This window comes from Lacerta agilis, chromosome 6 (genome assembly GCF_009819535.1).
Source record: "Lacerta agilis isolate rLacAgi1 chromosome 6, rLacAgi1.pri, whole genome shotgun sequence".
NCBI lineage: Eukaryota > Metazoa > Chordata > Lepidosauria > Squamata > Lacertidae > Lacerta > Lacerta agilis.
In genome coordinates this window covers 88,177,499-88,197,386 of record NC_046317.1, presented here as the reverse complement: position 1 = coordinate 88,197,386, position 19,888 = coordinate 88,177,499, and positions in this window count along the sequence as shown.

The window sequence follows — 19,888 nt, the reverse complement described above, 5'->3', positions numbered from 1 at the left end:
TATAAGCTAAACAAGCTATTGCTTAGGGTCCCACTCTTGGGGGGGGGGGGAATCAAAGGGGAAAAAACACCTGGATGTACATTTCCAAAATATAAGATAAAAATAAAATAAAACTCACATACAGCAACAGTGTTTTGTGTTGTGTAGGCCCCTAAGGTGTAAGTCATGCTAGCCTGCTCCCTAAAATATCACTGGTTTGCTCATTTCTATAAATAGGGTGCCTACATTCTGCATGGACTGGTTGCATGGCAGCATGTGCAACCGGTTTTAGATACCTATTAGGTCCGTAAATTGCCATATAGCATATATTCAACACAAAAAACAGTGACAATTCGTTGTTGACAAAGGACAGCTGGACACATAAAGGGCCCCATTACCTTCAGTAGTTTAGGACCTCATCAAATCTCAATCCAGCCCTGTCTACAGGACTTTAGAGTTTTCCCCCAGGAAACAGGGGTTAAACAGAAGTACTGTTTTTTTGGGGGGGGGACAGGGGGCGGGCAGGTGTGGGGGACTCCCTGGTCCTGAATGGGGTAACTGTGTCCCTGAAGGACCAGGTACGCAGCCTGCCATTCATTTTGGATTCACAGCTGTCCATGGAGGCTCAGGTCAATTCTGTGTCCAGGACTCCATCTGATATGCAGGCTGAGACCCTCCCTGCCCACAGACTGTCTCGCCAGAGTGCTGCATGCTCTAGTTATCTCCCACTTGGATTACTGCAATGCACTCTATGTGGGGCTACCTTTGAAGGTGATCCAGAAACTACAACTAATCTAGAATGCGGCAGCTAGACTGGGGACTGGGAGCAGCCGCCGAGACCACATAACACAGGTCTTGAAAGACCTACATTGGCTCCCAGTCCCCCACACCTACCCGCCACCCTGTCCCCTCCAAAACAGTACTTCTGTCTTGTCAGGATTCAACCACAATCTGTTAGCCGCCATCCATCCTCCAACCGCCTCCAGGCACTCACAAAGGACACTCACCACCTTCACTGGTTCTGATTTAAAAGAGAGGTAGAGCTGGGTGCCATCTGCATGCTGATGAACACCCAGGCCAAACCCCCTGATGATCTCTCCCAGCGGCTTCATATAGATATTAAAAAAGATATTGTAATTGTCGTCGTGCATTTTAAAAAATAGAGTGTCCTTGGTAAACTGGACGGAGGTGCCTTCTCCCCCATCAAATTCAGGAAGCCCCACTGGGGGGGGGGGGTGAATGCAATCTGCTGCTGAACAGTTTGGTTAATGATTCTGTCAATGCTAGCCTAGCAGACAGCTGGAAGAATTGTTGATCTCCATTCCACCGTTAAAGCAAACATTATAAACCCCATACAGACACTAGCTAGCTCCATCCAAAATCTTTGCACTGAGGACTGGGCCAGGTAACCCTTCTCAGGCTTGAGTACCTGAGCAAACTCTCTTCTCTGAGCAAACATCGCTGGATAATGGGGTCTGTGTGAAGGAGCCAGACAGTTAATAAGCACCTATAATTCCTGCTGAGTACACCTGGAGTTGTGATGTTTTTTCTCTCTGGACTATACACCAGAGTGTGTATGTGAAACTAGCATTTCAATGTCATCTGGAGATCTGATGTGAAGCTGGGAACTTCTGAAGTCTGCTTGGGGTGTTTAATTGCAATACTTCCGCCGATGCTCAACATGTCTGCGTGTAAATAAACCGAAATATGATGAACTCCCTAAGCCTCCGGGGATATCTTCCAAATGAAACCAAACCTGGGCAATTACCACACTCCTGGAACTCCTTGCTGCAAGGAGGACGAGTGAGAGCATAATAATACTGTTGGTTTAAAAAGCAAGAGTCTTGGCCTTGTTTTGCACCCTCCCCTCAACCGCTGCTCCTCAGATTGTAAGCGCCTCGGGGCAGGTTTCTCCACCGGCTTCTCAAATTTGACTTCCAGTTGTAAGACCGTTTGCTCACCAGAGGGCACTAAAAGGATGGCAGCTTAGATCACTCACACAGCAAACCAAGTAGGCTAGATTGCACCTGGTCTTTACTGATAATGCATTCTGGTTTGTTTGCAGGTGCGGTGCAGAGAGAGAGGTTATACAACAGGCAACAATCATTCTGATTTGCTTGCGGGTTATTTACATGCTCTCTCATTAATCATTTGTTCGTTCTGCCCTCTCCAATGCACTTCCCCGAATCAAAGAGCAAATTGTTGATTATTATTCTTTTTTTTAATAGAGGGTTTCTTGTACTAGGGCGACCGAGAGCTTTAATTCACTTTAAGGTTGCAACCTTTTGACAAAAGAGTGGAAATGGTTTGTTGAATATTTACAGATAAATTGTAAGCAGATAAAAACACTGGCAGGGTTATTGTAACAACCTGCAGTTACATTAGAGTATATATTTAAAGACGATAAACAAATGAGTAAGTTAAGTGAATTTGGCTATGCAGAAGATATTAAAAAATAAATTTAAGGAACGGCAGAAGGAGGGGGAAGGAAGTCAAATTTAAAAATGTCAAAATGATGGTAAAATCAGTGAAATGTATATATCTGAAAATTATTATTATTATTATTATTATTATTATTATTATTATTATTATTATTATTATTATTATTATTCCCTCTTGCAAAAACAAAAAATCTGCCCGTTTGGCCAATAAAAAAAATAAAAAGTACAAGAGAGACTAGCAAATTTTATAGCACTGTAAGTTTGAAGCCGTCTTTTGCCGCCTCTAGTTCAGCAGCAGGTAAACAGGCCAGCATAATTCGTGTGGCATTGGGAGAAGGAGCAAAGGGGCCTCTGCCCTTGTAAAAGGAGAAGCTCAGGTGTTCTGAAGCAGCTTTGGCCCAGTTGCCGGGCAGATTTGAACCCCTCCCTTCTTAATGCAAGCTTAAGCAGGTTGCCAGGCAGGCTTTGTGAGTTTCATGCCTCCTGCCTGGCATCAGGTAAACAGAACGGCTGAAAGACTTCCGTGGCATTCATCCCTGGAAGGAGGAGGAGGAGGAGAGGGGGAAGAACTTCGGTGAGTTTTCCCATCCTGCAATTAAGCCTAAGCAGATACATACAGTATAGGTTTTGGATTTTACGAAGAAGTCATTCTGGTCTGCTGTAGTCAAAACAAAAGAAGAAGAAGAAGAAGAAGAAGAAGAAGAAGAAGAAGAAGAAGAAGAAGAGTGCATGCACACAAAAGCTCATACCAAGAACAAACTTAGTTGGTCTCTAAGGTGCTACTGGAAGGAATTTTTTTATTTTTTATTTTGTTTTGACTATTACAGACCAACACGGCTACCTACCTGTAACTGGTCTGCTGTAGTTTCCTTGCTCATTTCATAGATAGATAGATGATAGGCACAAATACAGGATGGGTGACACCTGGCTTGAGAGCAGTACATGTGAAAAGGATCTAGGAGTCTTGGTAGACCACAAACTTGACACGAGTCAACAGTGTGATGCAGCAGCTAAAAAAGCCAATGCAATTCTGGGCTGCATCAATAGGAGTATAGCATCTAGATCAAGGGAAGTAATAGTACCACTGTATTCCGCTCTGGTCAGACCTCACCTGGAATACTGTGTCCAGTTCTGGGCAGCACAGTTCAAGAAGGATACTGACAAGCTGGAACGTGTCCAGAGGAGGGCAACCAAAATGGCCAAAGGCCTGGAAACGCTGCCTTATGAGGAACGGCTTAGGGAGCTGGGTATGTTTAGCCTGGAGAAGAGAAGGTTAAGGGGTGATATGATAGCCATGTTCAAATATATCAAAGGATGTCATATAGAGGAGGGTGAAAGGTTGTTTTCTGCTGCTCCAGAGAAGCGGACACGGGGCAATGGATTCAAACTACAAGAAAGAAGATTCCACCTAAACATTAGGAAGAACTTCCTGACAGTGAGAGCTGTTCGGCAGTGGAATTTGCTACCAAGGAGTGTGGTGGAGTCTCCTTCTTTGGAGGTCTTTAAGCAGAGGCTTGACAGCCATCTGTCAGGAATGCTTTGATGGTGTTTCCTGCTTGGCAGGGGGTTGGACTGGATGGCCCTTGTGGTCTCTTCCAACTCTATGATTCTATAGATAGATAGACAGATAGATAGATAGATAGACAGACAGACAGACAGGCAGACAGACAGACAGACAGACAGATAGATAGATAGATGATAGATAGATTTTATGTATTTATTTGATTTTCAAAAAGAGAGAAAGAAAAAGAAAGAAAATAAGCATACACCAAAAAAGTACAAATTCAAAGTATTGAGATTGCTCTTAAAATTTTGGTTTCATTCACCTTTTCCATGCTGAAATGTCACAACCTGAATGACCATGGCTTGCCCCCCCCCCTAGTTTTGATCCTGGGTACGCCCCTGAGCTGAACCCCCCAAAAAATGGAGGTAGATCACTGCCAGTTTTTAATTCTGAAAGTAGATTGCAGTCTCTTGAAAGTTGGCCACCCCTAATGTAGCTTCTTTCACGCTGCTTTCAGTACTGACGTTCAAATTGTTGCAACCTGACCCAGGTACCTTAGGGAGAAGAAGGGCAGGTAGGAAATGAAATAAATCCATCTAAAGTGGGGAGGGGGCACGACCACGTGTAAGACAATAGTCTAAATCCAGTGATAAGATGGGTGATCAGTTAGAGAATTTTGTTTTCAATAATTTTATTTATCTATTTTAAAATGCAGTTATGCTGTAAATTTATCCATTTATTCCCTAAAATTTGTATGCACCACTTGATTGTGAGTTTTTTTTTAAAAAAACAAAACAAAACACCACACCCTTAAAGCGCTTTACAAAAGAATGAACAGGAGTTTCTCCAACAACAACAAAAACAACAATTCCATGTGGCACAAGCTTATCCAGAAGCAACAAACTTTCCGGGATCTGCTTTGCTTTGCCTAGATTCAGCAGCAAATAAGTGCTGAGGGGGGAAAAAATTGGAACGGGAGATCCAATTTTAAGAGGCGTTTTAAGGGCAAACTTCAGCTTGCGTAATTGCATTGTCTGTCAGCCAAACCAAGAGTTCATTTCAGGCCACACTTTCCTCGGAGCCTCATACGGAGGGACAGTTTTCATAACAATCGCTATGGCAGCCTGCCCTGCTGCCTTAGCAACCAAGGTGAATGAGCCACAGCCTGAAACTCCCATCGCCTATCAGTGCCCAAAACTTGTTTGCAGAATCATAAGAGTCGGAAGGGACCTCCGAGGGTCCTCTAGTCCAACCCCCTGCGATGCAGGAATCTCAGCTAAATCAAAATCAAAACAAGTTCAATACAGTTACAGGCGCTTCAGGTTACAGATTCCGCTAACCAGGGGCGTAGGAAGCAGCAGCTGTTTTTCGGCCCGAGGGGCGGGCCAGCGAGGAGGGGGTGTCACACTTGTCCCTGGCATGACGCCCCCTCCTCGCTGGCCCGCCCCTCGGGCTGAAAAATAGCCGCTGGGAGGGGGAAAAAGCAGCTTGCCCCCGTTCGGGGCCTGCCCGGCGGGGCGGGGTGAGGTGGGGCAAGCCAAAGTGTCACCCCCCCTCCCATGGAACCCGGGTCGGGCCGCCCCCCCTGCCCCCTTGCTCCGCCCCTGCCGCTAACCCAGAAATAATACCTCAGGTTAAGAACTTTGCTTCAGGATGAGAACAGAAATCGTGCGACGGCAGCGGGAGGCCCCATCAGCTAAAGCGGTACCTCAGGTTAAGAACAGTTTCAGGTTAAGAACAGACCTCCAGAACGAATTAAGTTCTTAACCCGAAGTACCACTGTGCCTTGTTACACAGTTGTCACAATACACAAAGCGCAATGGGCTGAATGATAATAACTGTGAAAATTTTACTGGTTATTTCCTATCATGAAGGTCTAGTCCAGTATGTGCAACGTATATAGTTCATATGTATGGTGTATAACATATGGAGCTTATACATTTCTTCTTTTCTTATCTTTTCTTACTGCTTCTTCTTGTAAGTTCCTATATAACACAATCCTTAGGTAAGAATAGAAAAAGTCCCCAAGGTATCGAGAATAACACAGCCGATGTAGACTGCTGGCACAAGCTGGCTCTTGTTGCGAAATATTTTTAAAAGGTTGATTTTAAAAGATGATTCGCTCAAGTTTCCTCGGGGATTTGGGGAGCAGTGGGCAGGACTGATCTGCTCCTAGATCTTAGTTAGTTACTGATAATGTTTTGCACCAATGGCATGGAAGTCTCTGAATCTGACTTGAAGGGCCCGGTGAAGTGGCACACTGGATGCCAACAGGTTTTCAATGCCAGCTTGATGCCCTCCAGATGTTTTGAGCTACAGTCTCCATCACTGAGAGCCAGTGTGGTGTAGTGGTTAAGAGCGGTAGACTCATAATCTGGTGAACTGGGTTCGCGTCTCCGCTCTTCCACATGCAGCTGCTGGGTGACCTTGGGCTAGTCACACTTCTTTGAAGTCTCTCAGCCCCACTCACCTCACAGAGTGTTTGTTGTGGGGGAGGAAGGGAAAGGAGAATGTTAGCTGCTTTGAGACTCCTTCGGGTAGTGATAAAGCGGGATATCAAATCCAAACTCTTCTTCTACTGTCAGCCAGAACAATAGTTCAAGGAGTTAGAGGCACAAGCACACACCAGGCTACTTACTGGACAGTTGGCAACCATATTTTGCAAAGTTTCCGGTTTTTCAAACTGCATCAAATCTAACTTTTTAATATTGTTTTTATTATTATTAAAGGAGACTAATGTTCTTGGAAGCTTTCCCCCTAAAAATTCCAGTTATTGCCCTTGTTATGTGGTCTGCCGTGTCAGTTTACTCCTCCTTTCCTTCCCTATGCCTTTGAACAGTGGCATGGTAACCAGGCAGATATTCACCTGGTGCAGCTTCCCCCCCCCCCCCCGTGGCATATTCATAACCTCAGATGTGGCGGAAAGTATGAATTTGGCAGGAGCAACTTCTCGGTCTGGGCAGACAGCGACGAAAACCAGATTCCTCTTCCCTCCCACTTGTTTTTATGAACTTTGGAGAAGCTCTCTCGAGCCCTGCGTTTCCTTGTTCTTGGCTCCTGACGGCGCTTGCGAAAACATTAGAACTAAAAATAACTTCAGTTTAGGTTCAGGCGGGGAGAGAGAAGTACCACAGAGTTCCCTGCTCAGTGTTTGGAAAACAGGCGATAAGGAACGTTCAGTACATCTTAACCAGCAGGCAACTGGTTAAAGGTAGCACCACTCGCACCCAGGTCTCACTGTCATTGTGTCTGGGCTGGTACCACTTCAGAAGGGATGCAAGAGTTCCTGCTGAAGGACGGAAGAGTTCCTGCTGAAGGTCGCAGCCCAGGAAGAGTCTTGCCATTTTTTAAAAAGTGGATTTGTTCTGCTAGGGGCGACAGAGTGCTTTAACCCACGTCAGCTACGCCGACCTAAATTTCCTGGTACCCGCTTGAATTCCTCGCACAAAATAGTGACACCCTGGAGGCACGCCAGCCAATGTCCCGCAGCTAAAACAAGACCAATGCTATGCAGCTACCAGGAGATGGTTGGTTCCCCCTTTGAGCAACCTCTTTGCAAAAATAGTTCAGAGATGTCTAAGTGGATAGGGAGAAGCCAATTCAGCTTGGGTAAAATTCAGTTACGCAACACATCAAACAAATACTTGATACCACCTTGGAAACTGCTGATGGGAGTTACAGGTTTGGTAAATAATGGTTTGGAGTGCTTTGCTGTTTAGAAACAAACACCAAGGCTGTTGATGCGCCAGTTTCTCCCAAAGACTACTCCGAGTTATGCTTAACCCACTATGATTGGGTAAAGATTGAGGTTCTGCTCATTCCAAGAACTGAAGACACCCTCCATCACCCAGTGATGTCTGCCTAAGATTAACAAAAATAAAAATATTATACTTTGTACTCCACCCATCTGACTGGGGCTGGATCTAAACACATTTTTTTAAAAAAAAAACATGTTTCAGGAAAACAAGTTGCCGCAAGTTGGAAATCAACAAACCCATCAGGGTGGAATCTAGGTAAAGGGTAAAGGGACCCCTGACCATTAGGTCCAGTCATGTCCGACTCTGGGGTTGTGGTGCTCATCTCGCTTTATTGGTCGAGGGAGCCGGCGTACAGCTTCCGGGTCACGTGGCCAGCATGACTAAGCCGCTTCTGGCGAACCAGAGCAGCGCATGGAAACACCGTTTACCTTCCCGACAGAGCGGTACCTATTTATCTACTTGCACTTTGACGTGCTTTCGAACTGCTAGGTGGGTAGGAGCAGGGACCGAGCAACAGGAGCTCACCCCATCGCGGGGATTCGAACCGCCAGCCTTCTGATCGGCAAGTCCTAGGCTCTGTGGTTTAACCCATAGCGCCACCCGTGTCCTTAGGGTGGAATCTACACACATATAAAAAAAATTCTGAAAATGCTTTTTTAAAAGCATTTTTAAAAATACATTGAATTTTCCATTACTCTCACCATCACCATCTAGTGCCACGTTGTATATTGCACTTAAAACACTCTTAAAATATTTTATTTTAATATAGCTGAGTCCCTGGTGTTATAACGCATTTAAAACGCTTTTTCTTTACTAATGTAGCTGAGTCCTGGGTTGCCCCAACCGTTCTGAGCAGCTTCCAATGAATTGAAACATAAAACACAGTAAAACACCAAACATTAAAAACTTCCCAGAACAGGGCTGCCTTCAGGTGTCTTCTAAAAGTCAGATAGTTGTTTATTTCCTTGACATCTGAAGTGAGGGTGTTCCACAGGGTGGGCGCCACTGCCGAGAAGGCCCTGTCCCTGGTTCCCTGTAACTTCGCTTCTCGCAGTGAGGAAACCGCCAGAAGGCCCTCGGAGCAGGACCTCACTGTCTGGGCTGAACAATGGGGGTGGAGATGTTGCTTCATAGTAGTTAAGAAATGTGCAAGGGCATATCTCTGTCAGAGTTGCGAACTAGTATTCACTGAGGACTGGAGCATACCACATTAGCTCGCAGGCTCACCTGATGCAACGTCCCTCACACAAAACAAGTTCCTTAGCTAGGATCCCTGCATTGCAGGGGGCTGAACTAGATGACCACTGGGACCCCTTCCAACTCTGCAATTCTAAGTTCCTTGCAAGGTAGAAAACCCTATCAATTTACCAGTCATAGCCTCCCCCATAGAATCTTGGGAACTGTAGTTTGCACGCCTGTCAGGGGACCACCACCAGGAGGCAGCGGTGAGCCCTATGGAGAGGGGAGAGGGCTCTTGGATGCTGAGGTCCCCAAGCAACACCAGGAGAGCCCGGAAATGTCGCGAGGCAGCGACGGATGGAAACAGACCTCAGTGGTGGAGGGGCTGTCGGACTCAAGGGAGCCCGCACACCAACTGAGCAGCTCCGGGACAGAATGAGAGGTGGCAGCAGCGGCGTCACAAGGGGAGGCGGGGGCAGGCCGCCCCGGATTCCAGGGGAGGGGGTGACACTTGGGCCGGCCCCGCCCCGCCCCACCTGCGGGCCCGAGCAAGCCATGGAGCGAGGCAGGCTGCTTGCAAACCTGCTCGGCGGCCTGCGAGCAGGCCGCGGAGCGAGGCCGCTTTGCCCTGCGGCCCGTGCAGGGCCCACCCGCCAGTGCCGCTATGGGGCTGCCCCACCCCTGGTGCTGGAGCCTATGCGGAAGCAGCAACACTGGCCCAGACAGAGTGCGCACGTGCGAAAGCGGCGGCAGAGGCCCAGCGGTGGAGACTCTGTCCTGATGTTGCATCGTGACGTCACGGCGCCCCACCCCCAGGGGGGTGCCTCCGTTCGCCGCCCTGGGTGGCGAGGAGGCTTCCTCCGCGTCTGGGTGGCAGCTCCATCGCCCCAACAACATAGGGTGCTCAAGCGGAAGGAGGAGAGGAGGAGACTGGGGGTTACCAGATTATTATGTTGGAGGCGTTCTAGGAAAACGCCACTTCCGGAATCTGAAAGTGACTAAAACGGTCGTGAGAACTTCAGCTCTGTCTTGTACATATCTGTATAATAAAGCAATGTAAACATACAGATCCTGAGTCAAGAATCCTTACTCGTGAGGAGCACCAACAGCACCCTGACAACGCCTAACTGAGCTCCAGTTCCAAGCTCCAGCAACAAACTACAGTTCCCAGCATGGGCGTACCCAGTGGGCGGGGGTGGGGACAGCTGCCCCTCCAGAAGGAAAAATAATAATAATAATTAAATGGTTATCGGCAGCCTAAAACGAAAAAAAAAAAGTTTTCCTAAAAAAGCTCAACTACTGGTCTTTCTCCCCCTCCCAAAATCTCAATAACAATTGAGCTCTTGGCCAACACTCTGTGTGTGTGTGTGTGTGTGTGTGTGTGTGTGTGTGTGTGTGTTGCGCCGGCTGATCGTTGCAAGGGAGCTTTGGAAACAGAGTTCCCTTGCACGGTGAGTAGTTCCTTTGCGAGGGCTGAGGATCCTGGGAAACTGAGTTTTTCAGCCATTTGGGGCTTTCTGTTTGGGGGGGGGGTTTCTGTTTTTTGAAGCTGTTTTTGTTTGCTGTTTACATAATGTGGTCAGTAATCTAAAAACGAACCGAACCCCTAAAAAACGGGGAATTCCTCATCCCCAAAAATGGTCAACAACTTTGAGCTGAACCCCCAAAAACGGGGGTAGATCACTGCTGAAAGTAGATCACAGTCTCTTGGGAGTTGGCCACCCCTGGTATAAGACATGTAAGTAGAATAAAATTTTTTAAAAAAATCAAGCAAATAATTGTAATAACTACCGTAATAAAGCACTGCTATAATTATATATAATTTTCCTAAAATTTTGGTTGCATTCGCCTTTCCGTGCTGAAATGTCACAACCTGAACGACCATGGCTTGCCTCCCCCTAGTTTTGATCCTGGGTACGCCCCTGGTTCCCAGGGTTCTTTGGGGGGAAAGCCATGTGTTTTAATTGTTATGTGATGATGGAATTCACCCTGGAATCTGAGCATAGAGAAATCTGCCACTACACACACAATTTTGTCCATGGAACCCAACCCCAAACTCGACGCATCGGTCTCACTATCTTCCTCGGCCCAGTCGTAGCCCATTTATTGATGCTCACCTCCCCTGCTTTTCAAGGTGGGCCTGCCTATGTGCTCGTGGGCTTGGGGCTTATCGAGTGCTGTTTGCCTGCCCTTCCCTATGAGAACTGCTGTTGTCCTGAAGATTAGTGAGCGAGGTTACAAAAATGCATTAAGGGTTTAAACCAAGGTTGGATGTTTGGTACCAACATCCTGCTGGTATCATAATGCAAAAGGCACCCTTCGCTGTTCAAACAAGACGAGCCCGATAATTGCAGGACCCGCTTCTCTTCCCAAAGGCCAGCCTCGTGACTTTGTTCAGAATATATTTTCTCTTGACGGTTGTGGCTTCTTTCCAGAGATCTTCTGGCTGATCCTAGTTCCTCTACTACTCTATTCCGAACTTAAAAATGGAAAGTGTAATGCTGGTGGGCAGATCCTGAAGTTGAGGCTCCAATACTTTGGCCACCTCATGAGAAGAGAAGACTCCCTGGAAAAGACCCTGATGTTGGGAAAGACGGAGGGCACAAGGAGAAGGGGACGACAGAGGATGAGATGGTGGGACAGTGTTCTTGAAGCGACTAGCATGAGTTTGGCCAAACTGTGGGAGGCAATGGAAGACAGGAGTGCCTGGCATGCTCTGGTCCATGGGGTCACGAAGAGTCGGACACGACTGAACGACTGAACAACAACAATGCTGGTGGTTGACAAAAGAGGTTTAAAGACTCTCTCAAGGCAAATCTTTTTTTAAAAAATGTAGTATAAACATCGACAACTGGGAAACACTGGCCTGCGAGCGCTCCAGCTGGAGAACAGCCTTTACCAAAGGTGTCATGGGCTTTGAAGGGACTCGAACTCAGGACGAAAGGGAGAAACGTGCTAAGAAGAAGGCATGCTTGGCAAATCCACACCGTGATCAACTCCCGCCCGGAAACCAATGTCCCCACTGTGGAAGGATGTGTGGATCCAGAACTGGCCTCCACAGTCACTTACGGACTCATTGTTAAAACCATTTACAGGTGGGTAGCCGTGTTGGTCTGCCATAGTCAAAACAAAATCGAAAATTCTTTCTAGTAGCACCTTAGAGACCAACTGAGTTTGTTCCTGGTATGAGCTTTCGTGTGCATGCACACGAAAGCTCATACCAGGAACAAACTCAGTTGGTCTCTAAGGTGCTACTAGAAAGAATTTTCGATTTTGTTAAAACCATGTTTATGGAAGACAATCTTACTCGGCTACGAGGGATCGCCAGAGAAGAAGAAGACGACGACTTTACTTTGGAGGACAAATACATTCAAGTTTTATTTTAGTGACAATAAAGGGGCATTTAAAAACTATTCAAACTTTTCTATAAACCAAACAAACAAAAAGATTTCTGAAATATAAAATTTCAACTTTATGCAGTTTCCTCTCACCTGTTTTTCTTGACACCAAGCTAGGTCACACCCATTCCATACATTTGAAACACATGGCTTCCCACAGAGAAAGCTGAGAACTGCAGTCCCCCCCCAGTGCTATAATTCCCAGCACCCTTAACTACTCTCCAGTTAACAGATGAATGTAGCCAGGCTGAAAGGAAGCAAATCTCCATCTCCATCTGAACTGGAGTCCTTAAGCTCACCCCAAGTATCCTTCAACACTCACTTATAGCATACTTTTCAATATCTTCCATGTACATTGAAAAATATACAGTAATGGGAAGCAATTCCTATGTGTTTGCATCCCGAAACAGTATGGATTAGTCTCTTCCAGCTAACGGAATTAGGAATCCCCATTGACAAACCTGATTCTGTTCCCAGTAACTTGAGCTCAAGGACGGGATTGTAGGAAAAACTGATTTTCAACTCGCACTCTCCGCACTAAATCACTATTTATGATTCGAGCCAGCTGCCTGGACTCGTTGCTGCTTTGACTGCCAAGAGTTTCACTTGGCTCAGAAATGACTAAGGGTGCAATTTTTAAACTTCTGCCTGGAATATATTTTTTAAAAAAGAAACAAACCCAGTTGCAGCGACATCTGAAGCTTATTACAGCCCAGTGAATTGATGTTATTTTTGGTCGTCCTCACGGAAAACTTGGGTCTTGGATTGCACTCTCCTCCAGGGACAATGGAGAGTCACTTCCTGTTCTGATGCAACTTCCAAGATGTGAAATCTCCCCACGGCCCATCCGTACCGAGAGTTAACCATGTGATGGGTAAAAAACTCATGCGCACAGGACGGAGCACGTTGAAGGAACATTTCTAGTTACCAGGACAAACGCCCAAGCCCCAAATCAAACCACAGAGAAAAATTGTGGGAATGTTGAGGGATGTGGGAGAGGATATATTGTTTTAGATATCCTATCCCAACTTGCGTTTACAAGCTCGATAATATCAGCAGAGCTAACATTCCCTTTTTACTTCATATGCGCAGCAGATAGTTTGCATAGACTCGCTAGAGTCATTAAAAATATTGTCCTGGTGTCTTCCCCTTTTTATCCCTCTTTCAATAAGACACTTCACAGTGTTTGGTAAAGTGTATAACGTTTACTTACAAGTAATCATCTAGTCACACAAGGATCCTAGAGGCAGGCTTAAAAGTTACTAAATAATATACATATGGTGACTTTCTCCTTTTGAGAGAAAGTCCCTCTTTTTACTTTTGGCCTAGTGCCAACGGTGCATTTTAATAATGCTGCTTTTAAACTGTCTTAGAGATCAACACAACTGACCAGCGACATGGAGACTCGGCATATACTACAGTTGGCAGCTCCCAACTGTAGAGTTCATTCCCAACTGTAGAGTTCCATATAAGGAAGTTGGGTTTGACTGCCCCTGTCCTTTTACATCCCACAAAAATTACTATTCTACAAATGCGGTCTTCAATGTCATTATGATCAATTCTATAACAATAATGTATGAATTGCTTTCTATGTGTGCCCCAAGCAGGGCTGGCCCAAGACATTTTGGTACCTGAGGTGAACCACAAAATGCCCCCCAGTCAGGGAAGAAGGGGTGGTTGAGGAGCTACATCAGAAACAGAGCGGGGGGGGGGGGGGGAGATCGACTTTGGGATTTGCTGTCCTAGACAGCATCTTAAAAAGCAGAGACATCACCTTGCCGGCAAAGGTCCGTATAGTTAAAGCTATGGTTTTCCCAGTAGTAATGTATGGAAGTGAGAGCTGGACCATAAAGAAGGTTGATCGCCGAAGAATTGATGCTTTTGAATTATGGTGCTGGAGGAGACTCTTGAGAGTCCCATGGACTGCAAGAAGTTCAAACCTATCCATTCTTAAAGAAATCAGCCCTGAGTGCTCACTAGAAGGACAGTGTTCTGGTCCATGGGGTCACGAAGAGTCGGACACGACTGAACGACTGAACAACAACAGCTCACTAGAAGGACAGATCCTGAAGCTGAGGCTCCAATACTTTGGCCACCTCATGAGAAGAGAAGACTCCCTGGAAAAGACCCTGATGTTGGGAAAGATGGAGGGCACAAGGAGAAGGGGACAACAGAGGACGAGATGGTACCTCTGCATACAACAGGAGAAGGGATGCAGCCTGAATGGGCGAGCCGAGGCTTGTGCAGGAACTCAGAAGGTGCCGCTGCCTTCAGATGCCCCCTTGGAAATGTGAAGAGTCTGCTGCAGTTGACACCATAGAATGGTGGAGCTGGAAGGGACCCTGGGGGTCATCTAGTCCACCGAGGGGTGGGGTCCCCTTGGCCTATGGTTTTCTTGCAGAGGGAGGGAAGAATTCTGTTTCCTCTCACATTCAGGATTTCTGCCCTTGCATTGTTGTATATTAAAAAGGGACTTTTCCAGATTGTCTCTTAAAGAAAGGAATCGATGGTCGGTCTGGTGCAGAAGTTAGCTTGCTCCTCTTCAGCTATACATAACTTCAGAGGAATATTCCTAGGAAGCTGCCATGGACAGAGTCAGTCTTGTGACCCATTGACCTCTACATCACCTGCACTGACCGGCAGCAGCTCTCCAGGGGTTTGGACGGGGGGGGGGGTTATTGCCAGACCCCCCTGGAGATGCCACCCAGGACGGAAGACCTGCATGCCAAGCAGATGGTCCAATCCTGCACTATGGAGACCCCTAGCCTTACTGGAAGGATGTGGGGATGGTCTCCCTTTGGGAAGGAAGTGAAAGGAAGATGCAGCCCAGCTGCAGGCGGAACAGCAGGTGCCTCCGAGTTCTGAGAGGGAGGGGCCAGGTGGGCCCAGGTCCGGGGGGGGGGTGTTGCCATGGTGACCAGAACCTGCCTTCCTTTGTGACCTCTCTTGCTTCTCCTTTAAAAGCCAGCCACTTGCAGGCGGCCATTGTGGGTTAGTAGTGAGGCGAGTAGAGAGAGAGGAGTTAGTGGCAGTTGGTGGCAGTTGGAGGCGATTAGGAGAGGAGTTTGGTTTGTTGTTGTTTTTCCGGTTTCTTATTTTGATTTTGATTTGATTTATTACTTTTATTTGATTCACTTGATTTCATAGAATCATAGAATCTTAGAGTTGGAAGAGACCACAAGGGCCATCCAGTCCAACCCCCAACCCCCCAATCTGATTTATTTTGGTTTGATTTATTATTTTACTTTTTTATTTTAAGACTTTTATTTTACTTCTTGTTCTTTATTTTACATTTTTATTTAGTGCACATTTGTGCCTATTTAGTGCACATTTGTGCCTATTTAGTGCACATTTGTGCCTATTTTGTATATATATATTTATATATTTATTTTGTTTATAGAGGAATAATTAGGGTTAGGTGTAGGGTTAGGGCAGGGGCTAGGGTTAGGCTTAGGCTGGGGGTTGGGGTTGGGGTTGGGGTGAGAGTTAAAACTTGGGTGGGCATTTTAGATAGTTAACTCAGTGTTTTTCAACCACTGTTCCGCGGCACACTAGTGTGCCGCGAGATGTTGCCTGGTGTGCCGTGGGAAAAATTGAAAAATTCAAGAGAATTACTTTATATATAGTCAATATAGGCACAGAGTTAATTTTTTTAACATTTTCTAATGGTGGTGTGCCTCGTGATTTTTTTCATGAAACAAGTGTGCCTTTGCCCAAAAAAGGTTGAAAAACACTGAGTTAACTAGTTTAGAGAGGAGGGTGGGAATTTTTCGTGGCGGAAATGGGCAGGCTGTAAGTAGCATTCCTTCCTTTCTCTTCATCTCCGGGGGGGGGGGGGGGGGTTGAGTCCTGGGTTCCCCTGCAGAGTCTTGGTCTTTATTCAATGAACTGTTGCAACAGGACTTCCAACTGCCATATGGAAGAGGCAGAAAGAAGCCCATTTTACCCACAAAACCTTTAAATAAAACGTCATACATGTGTTGAAAACAGAAAACTGCCCCTATTCCCTTATGGGGTTCACAAGAGCCCTTGTAGAGTCCTTTGTAGGTTCTCCATCGGTAGGAGAGAATAACAGAGGCCAGCCAGAGAATATTGAGAAGCAAAGCAGCTAGTAAGCCTGGTCTTTATTAAAGCAGTTGCAACAGGGTGCTCCCCTCACACACAGGAAATTGGAGGAGGACCCAGAACCAAGGTGTGCCTGCCCTTATATAGATATTAAAATTGCCTGCCCTGGAGTCCAAGACCACCCCCAGAAACATCATACATACATCACAGAAGGGGTGTAGCCCAAGACCACCACCCCAGATACATCGTACCTACATCACAGAAGAGGCAGTCTACAGCAGAAATCTGAGCGTGTTGCTTCTCTCCTGTCTGCCAGGATACCTGATAATGCCTTATCTGTTTGCCTTTTCTGGGTAGCCTGGCCATTCCTTTGAGATGGTTAATACTTAGTTCCTGAATATCTCATGCATATTGATACTGTGCTCGGCTTAGCAGATACTTGCCAGACTGTATTTACAGGGAGGTGTCAGCCCCTACAGTCCAAAGACAATGGGAAAGCTTTTCCCATTTCCTTTCTCCTTGCAGAGAAATATTTGAGGTCAATTTGGAAGAGTCAAAATGGCTTCAGGATTGTTCTCCTGTACTATTTCAGACACGTGGTTTATATACTTATGTATGTGTTTGCCTTGTACCTTTATGAACTCAACCTCTTTTCTCTCTTTTCCCGCAGGAACTGAAGCGGCACTTCCAGCTCCTGCTGGGGAGTCTCCTGATGGAAGCCCCCAATCCTGGCACCCTCATCCAGCTGCTCAGTGTAAGTGTCCCGATTGCCCTTGCGCTCAGAGCTGAGGCCCTTGAGTCTGCCCTGTTCCTTTGGCCCCAACTGGCCCCAATTGAAACACTCTTTCCTCCCGCAGGACCTCTGAGGACATGCCCTTGGGGAAAGTGAGGAGGCTCAGGAGCTAGCGGCCAGCAGCATTTCTCGTTGTAAGTACCTTGCCTTCTCTTCATTTCTCTGGTTGCTTCCATCCCCCCAAGAGCATACCCCCCAGCGACTTTTAATGCAGATGATGCACTGTGTGTCCCCGGGGCGCAGGATGAGGCCAGAGGCTTTTCCTGCCCCCTTCCCTGCTGCTGCAGCCCTTCCACCTCTGCCCAGGAGGCTGCAGGGCCCAGGGAGGTCCTCTGGGACAAGGAATTGGGCCCAAGGCAGAGGGAGGCCCGCCCTTCCTGGCTTGGGGGCTGCTTCTGTGCTCTCTTGCACCTAATTCAGGGTGGATTTATTTCGTAGTATCACCTGAGCCAGATTTTTCTTTGCAGATGACAGTAATTCGGCCAGACCTGGACTGCTTCCGGCAGAGACCCAAAGAAGGTAAGCCCCACACCTTGGAGACAGCGAACTCCCTTGTCCCTTGTTTGCTTGAAGGTCCGTGCCTCCCAGGTTTTCTTGCTGGGAGTCCTGCAGGATCTGCTCCCTGCCTGGCAGGCCTTTCTGATCTGGCCTGGAAGGGCAGCGCCTGGACTGACTCTCATTTTCGTTCTCTTCCATCCAGATAACATCATCATTGAAGACTTGTAGTCAGTGCAAACCTCGGGCTCTGCTGGACACCAGAGAGAGGCACTGGGTAGGAGGGTGGTGGTTTTTCTCCGTTTGGTCTCATTCAGTTGGTTTTCAAACCAATCTCTGGGTTCTTTCCATCCACCAACATCAGAGAATTCACAGAAGGAAGAAACATTTTCAGTGTCAAGAGTGTGAGCAGAACTTCCAAGAACGTGGAAAGAGCTTCAGGCACAAGAAAAATCTCACTTTGAGGTGTTTCCGGAGAGTGATGGATGGTTGTCTTTTGCTGACCTCCGTCCTCTAAGGCAGTTAAGCTGTGATATAAAAGCATCCAGACTACAATTTGGTGGCTAATTTCCCTTTCTTTTCAATGAGAAAGGGTTGAAGAGCAAACCACAAAAATTCTAAAGAAGCCTCTGTCTAGAGCAATGGGGGTGGGGAGACTAAGCCCACCAGAAAGACCCAACAATGCTCAGATTGGGGACAGAAATCAGCTGCAAACTCTTGTAGAGTTACAGAGTAAAAAAACAAAAACAAAAAACAAAATGGGCAAAAAAAATGAAAGGCACAAATACAGGATGGGTGACACCTGGCTTGAGAGCAGTACATGTGAAAAGGATCTAGGAGTCTTGGTAGACCACAAACTTGACATGAGTCAACAGTGTGATGCAGCAGCAAAAAAAGCCAATGCAATTCTGGGCTGCATCAATAGGCGTATAGCGTCTAGATCAAGGGAGGTAATAGTACCACTGTATTCCGCTCTGGTCACACCTCACCTGGAATACTATGTCCAGTTCTGGGCACCACAGTTCAAGAAGGATACTGACAAGCTGGAACATGTCCAGAGGAGGGCTACCAAAATGGTCAAAGGCCTGGAAACGATGCCTTATGAGGAATGGCTTAGGGAGCTGGGTATGTTTAGCCTGGAGAAGAGAAGATTAAGGGGTGATATGATAGCCATGTTCAAATATATAAAAGGATGTCATATAGAGGAGTGAGAAAGGTTGTTTTCTGCTGCTCCAGAGAAGCGGACACGGAGCAATGGATTCAAACTACAAGAAAGAAGATTCCACCTAAACATTACGAAGAACTTCCTGACGGTAAGAGCTGTTCGACAGTGGGATTTGCTGCCAAGGAGTGTGGTGGAGTCTCCTTCTTTGGAGGTCTTTAAGCGGAAGCTTGACAGCCATCTGTCAGGAATGCTTTGATGGTGTTTCCTGCTTGGCAGGGGGTTGGACTGGATGGCCATTGTCTCTTCCAACTCTATGATTCTATACTCATTCCTAGAATTATTTTAAGACTGAATAGAAAACCAAGAGGACTTCCTATTTGTCGATTGAGTAACACACAGAGCTGAGAGACTGAATTGTCATTAAAGAACTGATAAAACCAGGCTGGACTAAGAGATCCAAAAAGTGTTAACATTATTTTGCCTCAAAAGATCTCACGGATTTATGGCTTTTTTCAGTTCCTTAGGATATATCATCTACTCCCAGTGGAACTCCATGTGTCTCGGTGTCAAGCTCATTGAAGGCAGAGATGGGATTTCCAGTTCCCGGCGTGCACAGCGGGAGGATGGCGGACTTTAACATCTTTGCTATCTATCACGAGTTAATTTGGCGGCTGCGATGGGAGTAAGCAGCCTCCCACCTCCCCGGGACGACGGGGAGGGCTGCCTTTGCCCGCGGTACTCCTTAACCCGCTTTGGGTCCTTCGGGACCGGTGGGGGAGTCTGGGCACATAGGGCTCGTTTTCAGATGCAGCTCCTGGAGCCGGCCCCGTTCGTGCACGCTCCCTTTAATTGGATATATAAATTTGTTTAAAGATTTTGGGCATGTCTCGGACAAAGGAGTGGGAAGAATGTTGCTAATTGCAGCCCTGAGTGATTAAGAATGAAGATTGGAAGAAGACGCGGACTTTACATTGGTATGTGAAGGAGGGAAAAGAAGGGGGGGTAAGCTCTGGAATCTCCGTTTGTTTTGCCTCAATATCTACTTAACACGGGCGAAACCTCCCCCTAGAAAATCCACTTTCACAGGCAAATGGCAAGTGGACTTTAAAGA